Source organism: Cetorhinus maximus, chromosome 11 (assembly GCF_964194155.1).
Source record: "Cetorhinus maximus chromosome 11, sCetMax3.hap1.1, whole genome shotgun sequence".
Taxonomy (NCBI): Eukaryota; Metazoa; Chordata; class Chondrichthyes; order Lamniformes; family Cetorhinidae; genus Cetorhinus; species Cetorhinus maximus.
Genome location: NC_135889.1, coordinates 52,171,341 through 52,187,619, shown reverse-complemented (window position 1 = coordinate 52,187,619; position 16,279 = coordinate 52,171,341). Strand labels below are relative to the sequence as shown.

Below are 16,279 nucleotides of genomic sequence, written 5' to 3'. Positions count from 1 at the left end.
CACCTCCCAGAAGATGGTGCTAGAGGACACACTGCAGACCTGTGCAGGATCAGGTCCAGGGACTGGTTCAGTTGCCTGAAAATAACATATCAGCAGAAGATTCCCCCCAAATACTGCCTACTTCAACCTCCATAATATCTCCCGCTTGAGCACGTCTTCTCAACTTCTGCTGAAACCCTCATCTGCACCTTTGTCACCTCCAGATTTAACTATTCCAATGCTCTCTGGCTAACAGTCCATCTGCACCCTCTATAAACTTCAGCTTATTCAAGAGCTGGCTGGCAATATCTATTCCACACCGTGTACTGCCTACCCATCACCCCTGTCCTCACTGATCCAATGCTTCAAATTAAAATTCTTATCCTTATCTTAAAATAGCTTCATAGCCTCACCCATCCCTGTCTTTGTAACCACCTCCTGCTCTACAACTCCTGCCTCTGAACTCTCCATCCCTATGCTTGACTTTTGCGAATCCCCTGCTTCCTTTGTACCATCAGTGCCTTACTTTCAGCCACTTGGGCCATATGCTCTGCATTTCCCTCCATAAACCTCTACATCTCCATTTCCTTTAATATGATCCTCCTTAAAACCGAAGCCATTCACCAAGTTTGTAGTCACCCCTCCTATTACATCACATTACTACAGTAACTACACGCCAACATCTACAGCAGAAACCTCAGATCACTGGAGAAATGCCAGCAGCGGTGCCTTTGCAAGATCCTCCAAATCCGTTGGCAAGGAATGCTGTCCAACAGCTGCGCCCTCTCCCAAGCCAAATGGCCAGAGGTGCTAATCATTCAAAACCAACTCTGCGTATGCCTGACACCAGTCTCTGGAAACAACTGTTTTACTTGGAACTTGGTTGTGGCAGGACACTCCCAGGAGGACTGCAGAAACACTTTAGGGATGTCCCCAGAGCATCATCAAAGAGGTCAAAACATCCCCGCCGACTCATGGGAGTCCCTGGCTATGACTGACCAAAATGAAGAAGGTTCATTTGAGAAGGCACCAAACACATTGAGAGCCTTTGTCGGAAACATGCAGAGGAGAAGTCAAGGCATCAGAGAGAGTGCTCAAATCTCCAAATAACTCATCTACCCAACCCTCCAATCACTGCCTGCCCTGAGAAAGGCAGAGTCTGCAGATTGGACTTATCAGACTTCTCAGAACCCATCGACCCAGATTGGAATCAAGTCACCCTCGATCCCAAGGGACTGCCTAAGAAGAAGAGACACTCCAATAGTACTTCATTAGCAGTATAACACTTTGGAAGATCATGAAATGTGCTGTATAAATGCAAGTCTTTCCATGACTCAGCATTAATATTTTCCTTATATCTCTGTGAAATACCATGGGGCCTTTTTTTATATGTTTTATATAGGTACTATATGAATTCAAGTCTTTGCATTTTTTTTTGAGAAGGATAAGAGCAGCAATGTTTTGGGAACCGTATCAAGTTCCCTCCAACCTGACTTGGACATAGATTACCATTCCTCAGTCACCAGAATCACACACGTGCCAAGGACAAATAAAAAGGCAGTTGTAGTGGGTGATTATGTGTGATTTTGTCTATTCAAAAATGCCTTCCAATGAAGGATTTTTGTTTATTCCTTCACAGGATGTGAGCATCACTGGCAATGCCAGCATTTATTGTGCATCCCTAATTATCCTTGAAACAACTGAGTGACTTTCTAAGCCATTTCAGGGTGCAGTTAAGAGTCAACTGTGGATCTGGAGTCACATGTAGGCCAGATTGGAAATGCAGATTTCCTTCCCTAGTGAACAACAGTGATCCAAATGGGTTTCTTATGACATTCCAACAGTTTCAAGGTTGCCATTGCTGATACTAGCTTTTTTCCAGATTTCTTTACTTAACTGAATTTAAATTTCCCCAGCTGTCACAATGGGATTTTAGCAAATGTCTTTGGATCATTAGTCCATGCCTCTGGATTACTTGTCCAGTATCATAACCACTATGCTACTGTACCATGATCTGCCAATCCAGGAAGCAGTTCAGACGTGGCCATAGAGGTGGGCGAGTGCTGAAGCAGCTGGTTAGAAGGCCCGCCTTGTTTCTCTGTGACTTTGTCCTAGTTGCATTAAAGGCTGTTAGGCCCTCTAGCCCTGACTCCTCACACCCCACCCACTCCCCATGCCTCCATGTCCCTTCTATGACTGCCCCTACATCCTCCATATGCACTCACCCTGTATTCACTATAGCACCAATAAGTCATAATAACAATGGCAAGTCTTGAAATGCACTTAAAAATGCCCATTCAAAAATTTCCTTTGAAAAAAACTGTTGTTCTTGCAACCCTATAAAAGTGTTAATCTAACGGAGCCATTATAGTAACAATAACAGAAGATTTACTTCACTTCAAGCTTCTTAATCTTGCCCAAATAAACATTGAAAGAATCAGTTCAAAGAAATAATAAATGATTATAAGTTCATAAAGATGTCAATCATTCAAATCAAATTCTACATATCTGCCTGTGAAAACATCCCCCTGCTGCGCTAATCCATTTCTTAGTCTTGGAGTTCAGCCTTGCATTCATAATAAGGCAATGTGGAGAAACAGATGCCCAACCATTTGTTTATGTTGTTACAGTTTGCAGATGGCCTCATTATGAATATTTGGCTGAGCTCCAAGACTCACAAATAGATTAATTCAGAAAGGGGCTATTTTCACGGTGCAAGTGGAGTATTTGGTTTGATTGATTAACATCTTTATGAGGTTATAATAAGTTATTCTTTCTATGCATGGATTCTTTCAATGTCTGTACATTTGCTTGGACAAAATTCAAAGGTGTTAAATGAGGGAAAGCTTGTTATTGATACTACAATGGCTCTGTCTGATTGACACTTTTATAGGGTTGTATGAGCAGCAGTTTTTTTTCAAAACAGATTTTTTGAATTTTTTCCTAAGTGCATTCTGCATTGTTATTAAAATGGAACTGGCCAGCTTGGCAGTGCAGGGTCTGGGCTTTCCACCCACACCCTTATCCTGTACTGGTGAAAATTGCCAATGCCAGAAATGGTGACAGGTATCTCAGAATCAGATCCAGCCTGCCTTTTTTAAAAGCCACTTGATTTGGCCAAGTCCACAAAAATCCAGCCCTAAATCTTACTTGAAGAGACTAAACAGAGTTTGCTGACCTTAGGTGGCAACGCACTCTACTACTTACAAAATATAGGAGCTGCAGCATAGAGTAGAACAGCTCCCAATCTGTGAAGGCGCTGAAAACATTCCTTTAATATCTGACCGTCCTCTCAATGACCAGCTGGTAAAGTAATGTTCCTCATTGTATTGGTTCTCTACATTTGGCTATACAGCTTTTAGCGAGCTGCTTAACCAAGCAGGCAGAAGGCAGGGCTTGTCACCCACAAGCCATCTGTTGACACAATTCTCTCCTATTAAGAGTTCATGAAGGACTTAAGTTCTAAAACATTGTGACAACTCCTTGTGTTGACATACAAGATTCCCCAACATTTATCACACACAATCTGCATATTCAGCAATGGGAAGCCCTTTCAGTCGAGGAAGCTGAGGATGTTGGCTTTTGAAGCAAATTTGGTGATAGTTATTCCACACTATACCTTGGGAAACTGGCCATAAATTTGGATAGTGTCAGCGGTGACTCAGTCTCTCTCTCGACTTTGAGTCACAAGGTTTTGGGTAAAAGTCCCACTCCAGGGCTTCAGCACAAAAGTCAAGGCAGATACTCCATTGCAGTACTGAGGCAGTGCTGCACTGTCAGAGGTGTCAACTTCCAGGTGAGGCATTAAACTGAGGCCCCATCTGCCTTTGTGGGTGGATGTAAAAGATCCCACAATACTAAAACAAAGAAGAGTAGAGGATTTATCCACGATGTACTGGTCAATATTTATCTCTCAACCAATACCACAAAAACAGATTTTCTGGTCATTATCACATTGCTGTTTGTGGCAATATTCTGCGTATAATTGGCTGCTGCATTTCCTACATTACAACAGTGATTGCACTACAAAGGTAAAGTGTTTTGTACCGTCTATTGATTGTGAAAAACCCTATATAAATGTAAGTCTTTCTTTGTTTCTTTTTGGATATTATTATCCTGCTGCTGCCTTGCTATGATGCCAAATTTAATGAATTCCCCAGCTCTCTTGAAAAGTGTGTTCATCACCTGAGAAATATATACCAGTCCAGAATCCTTGCTGATCTGAGTCTATGGTATAAAAGTTGAGTGTGGTCATCATCTTTATAGTCTGAATAGAGCTGTGTGGACAGACAACATTTCCTCATTAAGGAGGGTTGGGGGAGGGGAAATATATAGTGAGAACCAGTCCTACAATCCTCCAGAATCTCTGTGCTCCTCCAGTTCTGGTCACTTGTATATGCCCGATTTTAATCTCTCCACCATTGGCAACTGCACCTTCAGCTGCCAGGGCCCTAAGCTTTTGAAATTCCTCCGTAAACCTCACTCGCTAACTGTCTCTATTCTTTTAAGATGCTCTTTAAACTCATCTCGTCGATCAAGATTCTGGTCAGCTATGGGGCAGAATATTAAGCTCGGTGGGCGGGCCTGCGCCTAACCTGGGTGAGCGTAAAATGACGCGCGATGATGTCTGGCGAGCGTCCCGACGTCATCACGCAGTCGCGCGATATTTCGTTTAGCGGGTGCATGCCAGAGTTAGCAGCACGCCCCCCGACAATTAAAAGGCCAATTAAGGCCATTGAAAAGGTAATTAAATTCAAATTTACGCTGCTCGTCCAACCTTACGGTTGGTGGGCAGGCGAAAAGGCCAAACGGCCTTTGCACTTTTTAGGAAACCTCATCCATGGGCGAGATGAGGTTTCCAAAAGCAAATAAAAATCAAATAAAAATTTTACACTTGAATCAAAAACATGTCCCTGCTCATGTGATAGGGTCACATGAGGGGGCATGTTTTATGATATTTTTCTGTTCTTTATTAATTTTTAAAATATCTTCTCCATCTCCCTGAGGCAGCTCCTTGTAATCCTCACACTCAAAGACACCTGACTTTCACCAGTCCCAGATTGTATTTCTCATTTTAACTGAATGCAGATGCACCCCATAAATCAAACAGCTGCACTGCAGTGGGTTGGTGGGTGGGCAGGGGGATTGGTGCATGGAAATCACTGAATATTATCATCACTGGGAACCCGGCTGATTTCACACCCTTTTCCCTAGGCTCAGCAATGGTGAGGCCAGTTGTAGGGCCCCTAATACTGTCTATGATAAACGTGCTGAATCCTAACTGGGGACTGAACCTGAACACCTCATGGTCAGTGCAGCTAAATTCATTTGCACTCACCCACTGAACCATCAGGGAGCTCTAGTTCTAAGGCTGATCAATCCTCAAATTACCTATTCGCGAACACCACCAAATTGAATTCTCAAGCTTACTTCAATTATCAAAATAATTGTTGTGATAAAGGCCATAAGTTTTTTTTTCTAATTTTCTATTGTGCAAAACACTGTCAAACAGTAACAGGGAACCAGAGCTGAATTTACCGGACTTTGAGGTGAAGCTTAGTTAATTAATTAATGAGGGGCTTAGTGCACAAACCACTGGTTAGGATAGTTAGGTGTACAGATTAGATCTCTTGCCACTTTGCTGACTGCACCAGTATACTATCTACTCACCTCCTCCTCCCTGGTTAGAAGTGTGACCAGTCAGAGTTCCTCAGTGGCCTTTGTTGCCAACCATAACACGGTTGTTGGTTCAGCTTCAAGTGTCACTTAAGCCAATCTATCACTTCTCTCAAAAGGTTAATCCTAAAAATTTAAGAAGGAGGCCATTGTGCCTGTGCTGGATCTTTGAAAGAGCTACCTAATTAGTTCCACCTTCATGCGCTCTTAAGTCATCAGTCTGCAAATCTTTCCTTTTCAAGTATTTTTGCTATTTTGACAGTTTTGAAAGTTTTGAAAATCCCTTTTGAAAATGTGCCTGGTTTTTCAAAACACAGAACTAACTGCTAAACATTTTTATTTTTCATATTGGAATGATATAAACATTATATTAGACCTTTTTAACCAGAGATGTTGAATATACAGTTGGTTTAATCTTTCCTGTGTCCATGCCCTTTGATGCTGGAAAATAGTTTACTATCTCAAAAAAAATGAGTGCAGTGACATGGCCTGTAACATGCATATTCCCCGTTAGGCACAGTTGTTGTGCTTTTATCCTCTGGGTCTGAATACACCTGGTAAGTGACGAATATTGTTGAAAAGAGCAGACTTTTAGTTTATGTCGTTGTTGCAATCCTTTTGAGTAAACAATATAATAAAATGTAATCACTGCAGCTGTTTAATTCTTTTTCCAAAAAAAAATCATACATTTCTTAAATAAATCAATCCCCTGAGCCTGCACTGTCGTTACTAATAATAGATCTCATGAGATTTATAATCCACAAGACTTTTAGCAAAGGCAGATTTGTGACTAAGCATTTCTCTTACACGTTGAGGTTTATGCCAATTTTAAAAGCTCCTTGTATATCAGGCAGAAATAGATTTCAGAAAATTTCAATTTGGCTTTCTTTTAGTTATTCTGGGCCATTAATTGGCCACTTAAGGGCCTCAATTAGCCCAAGGGTGGGTGGGCGGGCCACTCGACACATCTCCCACCACTGGTAAGATACCAGCTGACGTGGGTAGGTGGCAGGCATGGTGCCATGATTCCCCTAACCTGCCAGCCCCCTCCCAGGGGGGTGTAAAATTCCACCCATAATTTTTCACGCAATCCATAACGTAATTCTGTAAATATGGATTATAACTTGCACTACCAAAAGATGTAATTGTTCCACTGCTGCTGTCACTATTATGAGCAGTCACTATACACCTGAAGTTCTCTATTCAATGGGCATACCATAACAGCACATCATTTACCCACTTACAATATTGAGCTTTGTTCTCATAGAACATTATTGAAAAGCTTGAGGCAATCCTCTGCCTTAGTATTTGGTTTATGCAATAATTTGTATGATTGAAAGGAAAGGTTCAATGCAAAGTATAAAGCTGGCAGTATGCTCCAAAGGAATTCTAATTTTGGTTCGACATAATTTTACATGTTAAACAAAAAACGATCAATACAACGATAATGCTTTACAAATTTTTTAAAAAGGTACAATAGCAGCTGCTTTTAGTTGTAAAAACCAACAACAGCAAATTCCTTATATTGTAGCAATTACCTTCTCATTGGCTTTGTTTAGAACTGTTGTAAACATAAAGCAGAGTTCCATGAAATACTTTCCTACTTAGGATTGACTGACTAGCATTACAGTAATTAATGCAAAAGGGAAAAAGTTCAAAACAAATCTCTATTTAACAACAAGAAATGAGTCTGAATAGCTTCACATTTAGAAAGAAAGACTTGCATTTATATAGCACCTTTCATGACCTCAAGCCATCCCAAAGCACTTCATAGCCAATTAAGTGCTTTTGAAATGTAGCCAATTTTGTAATGTAGGAACGCAGCAGCAATTTTGTATAGAAAGCTCCCACAAACAGCAATGTGATGATCTATTTTTGCGATGTAGATTGAGGGGTAAATATTGGACATGGTACCAGGGATAGCTCCCCTGCTCTTTTTTGAAGTAGTGCCATGGGCTCTTTGACGTCCACCTGAGAGAGGCTCAGTTTAACATTTCATCTGAAAGGCAACACTTCTGAAAGTGCATCAATCCCTCAGTACTGCAATGAGTATCAGCCATGATTTTTGTACTTAAGTCCTGGAGAGGGACCTAATCCACAACCTTCTGACTCAGAGGGAAGAGTCCTACTCACTTAGACATAGCTGACAATTAAAATTATAAACTCTTAGGCACCACTTAAAATTTACTGTTGTACATTGAATGGATCATACTGTGTAAGGAGTGAAAATGTTTAGAAAAAATGCCCTTTTAGTGGTTTGTTTCTCTCTCCACAGATGCTGCCAGACCTGCTGAATTTTTTTCAGCATTTTCTGTTTATCATTTCAGATTTCCAGCATTTGCAGTATTTTGCTTTTACTTCCTTTTAATGACATATAATGTGTTCATACACCTTCAATTCTACTGATAACATTTTAATACAAATATGTTATATATGTTTCTTTGTAATCTAAATTGCTGGTATGTGTTTTTGTAATGTTAAGCATACTCAGAAAGTATTCACATATTTCTCAAACATGGAATTTTTATTTATATTACTCTGCGTTCACTAACTGAGAAATTGATGATCGCTTGTGATGAAGAATGAAACATTTACCACTCTAGACACTCAGTTATGAACAAGTATTCACAGAAATCAAAAAAGAAAATGCTGCAAATATCCAGAAGATTAGGCAGCATCTGTGGAGAGACAAACAGGATTAACGTTTCAGGTCAATCTGATGAAAGGTAACAAACCTGAAACATTTCTCTTTCTCTCTCCATCTTTGCTGGGAGCTAGGAAGATTGGTACATATTAATAACAAAGTAGAGGCCTAGGAAGGGCTGAAGAAGAGAGAGATCTGCAAATGTTTAAAAATGCTCAATAGGGTTCACATGGGTACTCGGCTTGAAATTCTTACTGAAGACTTCATAAAACCCTCAAAGGAAGTCACATCAAGTCTCAACTTGGGAGACTCCCATTCAGGCCTTAGAAGGGCAAATTGAGAGAATTCCCAACTCTCCCAGACATGTACCTTTGATAAAGTCCATGAGTGAAAGACTCACCTCCCCTCCCACTCCACACCCCCAACCCTCCAGGCAGAATTTAAAATGCTATCTTGTACGGAGTGGTATCCCACCCTCTGCAGGCACAAATCTCTTTTTCTTCCCTCCTCAACCCAAAAATTTCAACCCCTCCATTTTTCACAATACCATTCCAGCTAACTATCTGCCACATTAGGGATGGGTTTATAATGAGGACTCATATCACTAAGATGTTTGTGAGCATTGCATTCCCATTTAACTAATGGTACATTCAGCCAGCTGAGGGAGCAGATTATCGTCTCATAACAATGTGACTGATCCAGTGATGACTGCTATGTTTACAAAAACAAAATCATAATCAAAATCACCATCAGTGACTAGAACAATCTGCCTCCTTCCTGTTCAGATAGTGGAGTGGATTTGATGTCGCTTAACTGCATAAGATTTAAAATACTTTATTTGCATGAATCATTAATTCAACTCCTGATTACTTTCAAATCCTTATGATAGAAGTTAAATAGCAGCATTTTAGAAACAGGGAAATAGGAATTCGAGCTTAGCAGGAGATCTTTCAGCTTTTCTTGCCAGCATTGAATTTATAATCCTGTTGGTAAAACATTTTACATAGTCCCATTTCCCAATTTCCACCCTATACCCATCGATATTCTACCTTTTTGAGGAGTTATCCACTACATTTTTAAATGGTATAATCAATTTACCACCAATTGCAGCAATGCATTTCACATTCTAATCATTTTTTGCTAAATATTTATTTCCAATCTCCCCCATTATATAACAAGTATTTATATTGAAATCATGTCCTGTGCCTTTAACTTCACAAGCGACAAAAATAATATATTTCACCTGCTGCGTATTTCTGGTACTTTCCATTTTTATTTCAGACTTCTAGCATCTGCAGTATTTTGCTTTTGTATTACCATTTAATTCGCATCCACTTCTATTTCAGGAATGTCCATCTTGAAGAAGTGCTGTTTTTCTCTCAGATTAGATTTCCATTTGTCTCTGTTAACTTTTTTCAGTCTGATGGAAGGACATCAAACATTAACTCTGTTTCTTTTTCAGTAGATGCTTTCTGATCAGCTGAATATTCCCAGTATTTTTTATTTCACATTTCTAGCATCCACTGTATTTTGCTTTTGAACCTATGGGCAGAATTCTTACCTCAATGGGCGGGCAGGCCCCACCAGCTCGGCGGCGGGCGGGCAGCCGAACCCCACTGCTGAAACGGGGCCCACCGCCATTTTGGGTGGGCGGGCCAATTAAGGCCCGCCCAGCGGGCTGCCCGACAGGAAGTGGTATGCGCTTCCTGTGCAGGGGTTGGAGGGAATCCCCATCTGTCAAAGTGCACTCTTTTGCGCACTGCTCCCTGAGGCAAAGTCCAGTCTCAGGGAGATTCGTGAGAGGTAAGTAAACTCTAATAATAGATAAATATTAAAATTATTAACATGTCCCCCTCATGTGACAATGTCACACGAGATGGGACATGTTAATAATAAACACATAAAGTTTATTAAATTTTTAAAAAACAGACATGAAACTTCATCCCGCCAGTGAATGAAGTTTCATTAATAATCTGCAGCCTGCTGGGGCTCCTGGCCTGCCCACCAACCTTAAGGTTGGACGGGCAGCTCAGTTAATTACTTTAATTATTTTATAACTGGCCTTAATAGGCCTTTGACAGTTCGGCAGGCGTGCAGCCGAGTTGGCTGCATGCCCGCCGAACTGGATATCTGAATGACGCTCGGTGATGCCGGGACACCTACCCAACGTCACCACGCATCATTTTACGTGTCGGCGTGTGGGACCTGTCCCCCACTCGCTGACGGGAAAAAGCTGCCCAAAGTCACACTTGCCTGTGTGATCTGCAATACTTCAAAACGCAGACCAGCTGCTTGGACTGGACTCACAACCTTCAGGTCAACACTCTGCAGTGAGGAATCTTTTTTGGGCCTGCAGGTTTCAGGAAGCCTTCCCTTAGCCTGGGAATGGGAGCAGAACCCTCCTCTGGAGGCATCTCCTCTGAGGAGGAAGGAGGGTGCTAGAAGGGGGAGGAGGCCAGGAGTGCACATTCAGCCTCCAGGGGAGCCACCTTTTGGAGGTCAGGTGCAGCCACAAGGGGCGCAGAGTCAAGAGGTAGTCCAATGCAGAAGGGGTGGCAGAAGACGCAGGGTATACAGGCGGCGAAGCAGCTAGCTCAATATGTCTGAGGTGCAGTGCCAAAGGAGGCTCTGTCTCTCAAGGCAGGCAGTGACCTCCATCTGACAGATGTTTGGGCCTGAGATCTCCACTAACTGTGTGGGTGGACACCCCATGCCGGTGGCTCTAAAGGTTACAGCTGCCCTCAACTTCTTTGCCTCTGGCTCCTTCCAGGGGTCGGTGGGTGATCTTTGCAGTGTCCCCCAATCAGCTGTGCACGCTTGTGTCAAGCAGGTCACAGACGCTCTGTTCAGGCATGCATTGACCTTCATCCACTTTGGTTGGGACCAGGCAAATCAGACACAGTGAGCCAGAGGCTTCGCAGCGATTGCTGGCTTCCCCCGTGTCCAGGGTGCAATCGACTGCACACATGTGGCCATCAAGTTGCCAGCAGGTGAGCCCGGTGCCTTCATCAACAGGAAGGGATTCCACTCCATGAACGTGCAGATAGTGTGTGATCACAGGATGCAGATTCTACAAGTCTGTGCAAGGTACCCAGGCAGCTCCCAAGACGCCTACATCCTCAGACACTCCCGGGTGCTGAGGCTCTTCAGTGCTCCAGCTCAGCTGGATGGATGGCTGCTGGGTGACAAGGGCTATCCCCTCAGAAGGTGGCTCATGACACCTCTCCGCCATCCAAAAACAGAAGCTGAGCAGCGCTACAATATCTGCTGGCCCACCCAGCGAATGACACATGCCGTCAATGATTCGATGCAGTCACTACACTCAGACTTGGTGGGTGGGTGGGCACCAGTGGGGAAAGCCTATCTGTTGGGTTAAGTGACCAATGCCATCATGGTACACACCCTTCCTGAACACAGCAAGTCGTTGAAGCGCTTGTGACACTGGATCCAGGTGCGCCACACCACATCACGGGAGCTCACCACCTTCGCCACCTCCTCCCAGACACGTTTGGTCATGTAGGAGGACCTCCTCCTCCTGTCCTGCGGCACCAGCACCTCCTGCCGTACTACCACCTCCTTGAGGAGGGCAGCAAAGCAATCATCGGAAAAACGAGGGGCACAGTGCCCCCCTGCCCTACTCTCCTGCTTGGCCTGCTTACCAGCAGCGCTCTGGGGAGCCCTTCCACTGGCCATAATTCTCAGCCTTGGAAAGGCTGCAGCAACTTTTAAAAACAGGCCGCCAGGTCGCCATTGGACCCGGCAGTCATTGCAGACCCGCCGCTACCCGCCCACTCCCGCTGTCCTCGGGAGCCGCCATTCACGCTGGACGGGCCTTGTTTGGCCCGCCCGTGCACAATGGCAGCGCGGACCTGACCATACCCGCTCCCACTCCGCCGCACCCTCCCCATCGCCAGCCAGAAAATTCAGCCGGAAGAATAGATTTCTTATATCGCTAATGATGGGTTCCAGCAAATACGTAACTATCCTGGGGACCCATTCATTGCGCAGCATTTGCTAACACAAATCAGCATAATATATAATATAATTAATATTGGGCAGGATTTCCCATCAGCGAGGGGGGCGGGGCCCACTCGCCGATGTGTAAAACAACATGTGGTGACATCGGGTGGAATTCCTGACATCACCGCGCCCCATTTAAATTTTCAGGTAGCAGCAAAATCAGCTGTGCGCCCGCTGACTTGTCAATGGCCAATTGAGGCCATTGACAGAGTCATTGAAATAATTATTAGACCTGCCCTTCCAACCTTAAGGTTGGCGCGCAGGCCAGGAGCCCCGGCGGGCATTAGAAAAGGCAAGCAACCTCATTCACGGGCATGATGAGGTTTCATGTAGGTTTTTAAAAATTTAATTAAAGTTTTTTTAAAAAGTTATGCACATGTCCCAGCTCATGTGACAGTGTCACATGAGGGGAGATGTCAGGGATTTTTTTTTCTCCATTTTAAATATTTTTTATTGTGTAGCCGATCTCCCTGAGGCTGCACTTGGCCTCAGGGAGATGAGAGCGCTGTTTCGTGCGCGTGCGTGAAACAGCACACTCTCAGGTTTAGGGATTCCCCCCAGCCCGCACAGGGAGCACATAGCACTTCAGTGCTAACGTCACACTGGGCGGGCCTTAAGCCACGTAAAATGGCGGCGTGCCCCCGATTGGGGGCGCTGATCAGAGGTGCGCCTCTTGCGCGCCCACAGTTCAACATCCCCCGCAACGGAGGAGAAAATCCTGCCCATATAATACATAATAATAAGACCTGTTCTGGACACCAATCCTACTCCTCCAAATACAAATGTTAAAGGCCTGGGCATGCCTCACTGCTTCTCTTGGTGCACTTTCTTGAAGTTAGCGGCCCCAACTTATGCCTTGATAGTCTGGATTTGGAACTCCCACAAGACAGGGAGTTCCCATCTCCTGTCTACAATGGCAGCAATCGAGGCCAGTAGTGCTGGCAGTGAGTGAAGATCAGCAGCAAGGCCTGTCCAGTACATTAGCCAAGAAACTTGGTTAGGAGTGGGCTGGACAATGAATGCATAGAGAGAGCAAGGAAAATGAAAGTTGGCACAGAACTTGAATATTGCTGAAAAGTGAGACATGTTGCTGAAGCTTTTCATCTTGCACTCATCAGGACAAAGGCAAGAGTGCAAAATTTCAAACGATCACAACAATTTTTACTACAGGAGAAAAAGGTGCTGATTGGTTAGCAAGCGTACTCTGATTGGCCGAGACAATGTCATGGGGCAGAATTTTCAGCTCGGCTTGTGGGCACATGCTTGACATGCACGAGCATGAAATAGTGCGCGATGACGTCGGGCGAGCGTTCTGATGTCATTGTGCACTCATGCACATTTCGGTGGGCATGCACGGGAGTAGGCAATGCGCCCGCCGACAATAAGAGGGCTGTTAAGCCCATTAATCAATTATTACAGTGAAATTTTTCCTGCCCGTCCAACCTTATAGTTGGTGGGCAGACGAATAGGCCAAGCAGCCTTTGCATTTTTTGCAAAACCTCATCCACGGGTGGGATGAGGTTTCGAACAGTGATTAAAAAAACAATAAAACTTTTAAAACTTGTTTTTAACATGTCTTTGCTCATGTGACGGGAGTCAGATGAGGGGACATGTTTTCCTTATTTTTGAAATCTTTATTTTCAATGTTAAAAATCTTCAGCTCCCTGAGGCAGCTCTGTGCCTTCAGGAGCTTTCACTGAGTGAACCTGCACGTATGCGCACACTTCAGCGCTCGCACTCCTCCCGCCCCCCCCCACCCAGGCAGCGCTGAGGTTATCAGCGCGCGTTTCACGTTGGCTGGCCATTAGTTGGCCAGCCAGCTTGAAATCGCGGTAGGGGCTGTTTCGCAGCCATTCTTGCACCCGCCCGCCATGCCCATCCGAAGTGGTAAAATTTCTGCCCATGGAGAAAGCAACAAGGAACTATAGGCTCCCCAGATTCCTGGGCACTTTGAAAAAGGTGCAAGGCTTGAACATATTCCTTTTGTTTGCAGAGAGCTAGTCCCTGCACATGAAGGTTCGCCACTTCTAGCTAGCAAAGATGAACCACATCAGGAGCTTAATTGATTAACTTAATGATATGAGTGGTATTTTCCACCAGCAGGATACTGCCGTCAGTTCAAAAAGATGTTCTGCCTACCACAGAATTGAGCAACGGCGTGTATGAATTTCAGTGCTGGTGTGATGTCAGGTACATGGGCCATTTGTCCCAACGATTGACTGGCCAAATCAAACAGCATGTTTCAGTTTCAAAGAAGAGTCATATTGGGCTTGAAACGTTAACTCTGTTTCCCTTTCCACAGATGCTGCCAGGCCTGCTGAGTTTTTTCCAGCATTTCCTGTTTTTATTACAGCATGCGACTTCAGACGAACCTACAAATTAGGAGCAGGAGTAGGCCACTTGAACCCTTGAGCCTACCCCACCACTCAATGAGAATATGGCTGATCTAATTTTAACCTCAACTCCATAACCCTACCTACCACTGATAACCTTTCACCCCCGTGCTTATCAAGAATTTATCTACCTCTGCATTAAAGACAGTCAAAGACTATGTCACAACTGCCTTTTGAGAAAAAGAATTCCAAAGTCTCACAACCCTCTGAAAGAAAAAAAATCCTCATCTTTGTCTTAAATGGGAAACCCCTCATTTTTAAACGGTGACCTCCGTTCTAGTTTCTTCAGCTGTTGTAATAGGTAGTGTACAGGCCATACTCAGCCAGTCCGCACTTGCAAAACGCAAAACAAAATTTCAACTGTTAGATCTGATTTCACATTTGGGCAGCACTTGCTGAACAATCCTGAGTGTGCTAATAGCTACACTAACAACCAATTTAAGATAGCCTGCTGGTACATTACTACTCTTTCCTCCTCCTCAGGAATAGCTTTGAAGCTAGTTCCAGTCCCTGCTGAAGGTAGAATGCACCTCCCTTTTAATGGGTGCAGACTGCCTTTCAGAAGTGCACCCTGGCTTTAATTGGCGCTAGTATCACAAGATTCTGAGCTGCTTTCTGAACATATAGCCACTCAGCAGCTCATTTAGCACTGAGCTGAATGCCGCAACCTTAAAGACAAGCACATAGCACGAGGTTTGTTGCTGCCTGCATCGCTTACACTGGGCTAGGGGTAATTGCACCTTGCGATACCTGCACCCACTAATGGGTCTTATCCAATTATTTGGTTTTGGGCTTTATACCTTAACGGGCAGGTGTACATTTGCCTTGGGGAATGAAAAGCGCAAGTATAAGAAAGGATGAAGTTGATTAAATTTGTCCAACGCAACTTGCGATGCTAGCTGCCCTTGATTAACCATTGCAGTTCTAAATGCTCACTGATTTTATCTCAAAGTATTGATTCTGAGAGTTTGTGCATGGTTAATACAGAAGCAAAACACATCATATGCTGGAAACCTGAAGCAAAAACAGAAAACGCTGGAAATACTCAGCAGGTCAAGCAGCATTTGTGGAGAGAAACAAAGTTAACATTTCAGGCCAATGGACTTGAAACATTAGGGAAATTTTTCTCAGCTCTGGAGTGGTGGGCTGCAAGGTGGGAGGGTGATGGGGCCAGGAAAATAGCAGGGAGCCAAGTTGGGCTGGCTTCCCAACACAGTCCTGCAGCCAGGGTGGTATCTCAGACATGACTGGAACACAGGGGATGCCCGCCAAGTAGAGGCGTGCAGCCAATCTAAATAATCACGAACCCACTTTGGGTCCATTCCTCAGGCCTGATGACATTTTGCTGGCACTGGAGTAGGCACGCCATATGGCGAGGCTGCAAGCTTGGTGGAGGCAGCCTCCCTGTGGTAGTCCAGGATAAGGGGGGTGAAGGCCGGAATGGCCATCTCCTGCACCAATGAGCAACCATTCTTAATGGAGAAGTCTATCAGCTTGGCTCCACTGATTTGTAATTTTTGACTTACCTCTCCAAGGCCTCTCAATCTCCGAGCTGCCTCAGCAGCGT

General features: G+C 44.1%; 1 protein-coding gene across 5 annotated transcripts in view; it reads right to left on the bottom strand.

Annotated features, from left to right (window-relative positions):
- Window positions 1-16,279, bottom strand: part of pde1a (phosphodiesterase 1A, calmodulin-dependent) — a 628,668-nt gene that overhangs the window by 156,334 nt on the left and 456,055 nt on the right. The window lies entirely within an intron of this gene.